The sequence below is a fragment of the Chenopodium album genome, chromosome 9 (assembly GCF_948465745.1).
Source record: "Chenopodium album chromosome 9, dcCheAlbu1.1, whole genome shotgun sequence".
In the NCBI taxonomy this organism is placed as follows: Eukaryota; Viridiplantae; Streptophyta; class Magnoliopsida; order Caryophyllales; family Amaranthaceae; genus Chenopodium; species Chenopodium album.
Genome location: NC_137842.1, coordinates 16,803,970 through 16,806,511, shown reverse-complemented (window position 1 = coordinate 16,806,511; position 2,542 = coordinate 16,803,970). Strand labels below are relative to the sequence as shown.

At 42.4% G+C, this 2,542-nt stretch overlaps 1 non-coding gene across 1 annotated transcript; it reads right to left on the bottom strand.

Annotated features, from left to right (window-relative positions):
- Positions 1 to 339: 339 nt before the first annotated feature.
- Positions 340 to 446, bottom strand: LOC145561077 (small nucleolar RNA R71). The gene has a single exon (XR_014093662.1). It is a non-coding gene; the product is annotated as a small nucleolar RNA R71 (small nucleolar RNA).
- Positions 447 to 2,542: the final 2,096 nt, after the last annotated feature.

The window sequence follows — 2,542 nt, the reverse complement described above, 5'->3', positions numbered from 1 at the left end:
CTTACAGGTTTTCCACATCTCACTCCCACTCCGGCTCTTGATGGGGTACAATTTGAAATTAAACCCCAATTTATAACGATGATAGAGAGGAAGCAATTTAGTGGAGCCAAGGGTGAAGACCCAAATCTCCACATTGCCGACTATTGTCAATATTGTAATACCATCAGGCAAGCCGGGGTCACACAAGACCAAATCAGGGAGATTCTCTTTCCCTTCTCTTTAACTGAAAAAGCTAAATTGTGGTTTAATGGCTTAAATAGAACTGCACTTGGTATAACTGACTGGGAAACTTTGGTTTTGAATTTTTATAACAAGTATTATCTTGCAGAGAGAACAGTCGTACTACGGAGTGCGATTCAGAACTTTGCCCAAGAAGCCGATGAATCTTTATATGAGGCTTGGGAGAGGTTCAAGGACCTACAAAGAGAATGCCCCCACCATAATTTAGCACAATGGAAGTTAATCCAAGCCTTTTACAATGGCATTGGAAATTCTTCTAGAATAATTTTAGATTCTGCGGCTGGTGGGAGATTTATGAATCTTAATGTTGATGATGCAGGTCAGGTTATTGAAGATATGGCGATACATAATTCCCAATATGGGAATCCTAGAGGATTTGCTAACAAGGGGAAGCATAGTGTTGACTCTGTATCCTTTTTGCAAGCTCAACTGACCTCTATATGCCAAAAATTAGATAATCTTAGCACTGCTAATGTAGCTAATGTTTCTGCGATTAATAATAACTCTAATGAGGCTTTCTGTGAAAATTGTGGTATTTTAGGTCATTGGGAACAAGATTGCAGGAGTTCCGTGGAGCAAGTTAATGCCTTTCAAGCTTATAGGCAGAATAACCCATACTCCAACACCTACAATCCTGGGTATTGGAACCATCCGTACCTTTCCTACCGGAGTACTAATGTTCAAAATCCACCACCACAAGAACCACAGGCGCCACAACAACAGCAGCAGAAATATTACCATCCCAATGCTGGCCAGAAAAACCAACCACAACAATCCTCCTCATCTTCTGACCCTTCTTTGGTGGAAATTAGAGCAATGTTGGTTAATATGCAGAAGCATATGGAGAGTAGAGATGCGCAAATTGATTCAATCCTAGCGCACAATAAAATTGTAGATAATCAAATTGCGCAACTTTCCGCTACTCTTCAAGCCCGCCAACAGGGAGCTCTGTCGGCATAGCCGACCAGGCCTACAGATCAAGCATATGCCATTACTCTAAGGAGTGGTTAAAACTATGATGGGCCCTCTATGCCCAGAGTTGATGAACCTGTTTTATTAAATAATGCTAATCTTGATTCCATTTAACCTGACAATGTAGCTAATAGCCCTGCAGGGCTAAAGGATAGTACTAACATATCTAATTCTACATTGCAGGGCACGACTCCAGAGAAGGTGGCTACTCCAGATAAGAGAAACAATGCTCCAAAGCCAATTATCAAACTTCCATTCCCCAATCGTCACTTGAAGATAAACTTGGATAAGCAGTTTGGTAAGTTCTTGGAGATGGTGAAAGATTTGAAGGTAACAGTTCCCTTCACTGAATTAATCACACAAATTCCTTCGTATGCAAAATTTATGAAAGAAATATTGACAAGGAAAAGGTCTATTAGTGAGGTAGAGACAGTAGCTTTCACTGCAGAGTGTAGTGTCGTACTTCAAAATAAGTCTCCGCCTAAATTAAAAGATCCGGGTAGTTTTTCTATCCCTTGTCATATTGGTAATCTAATGATTGATAATGCATTGTGTGATTTGGGTGCTAGCGTTAGTGTCATGCCATTATCTTGTGTTGCATCGCTTTCAGATGAGATAGACAAATGACAGAAGGAAGTTGATGCAATTGAAAGAGCACTTTACACTGTTGGTCTTGGTTTTGAGGACGGAAAGGTGGAATCAATCAAGCAAGTTGTGCAATTTGAGCCTACGGTAAGTGTTCCGCCAGATCGAGTTGCAAGTGTTGAATGCAATGACAATTTAAAGCAACCCTCGATCAAGGAAGGATCTTTGGTGCGTAGCATTGAAGAACCCCCAACCCAAGTCAAGGAGGATCCACCGGACAAAGTGAATTGGCGTCCCACAGGACATGTCAGGAAGCCGCGTCGCAGCCGAAACACCGCTAGACCGGGTGAGAAACCACCCGATCGAGCGTTAGGCCAAGGGTCCTAGTTGTTGTACTTGGTAAGAAGGTCGTGCGGGACCTAGATAAACCAGCGCTTTACAGGAGGCAACCCGTATTTTTAATCTTTTTTTAGACTTGTTTTTCTTTCTTTTTCTTATGAGGGGAGAGATGAGGGGGTTTAATGAGTTTCTATGAGTTTCTATACAGGTTTGAAGGAAAAGATTTAGCCAAAATTTGAAGAAAAGAAGAAAATACGAAATTCGTCAATTAGCCTCGGGCCCGACCGGGCGAATGCCGCCCGACCGGGCGCGAGAGCTAGGCTCAAAATTGAGTGTTTTCGCCCGACCGGGCGCGAAACTCGTCGTATACAGACATATTTGTCCGCCTGATCGGGCGAATCTTGCC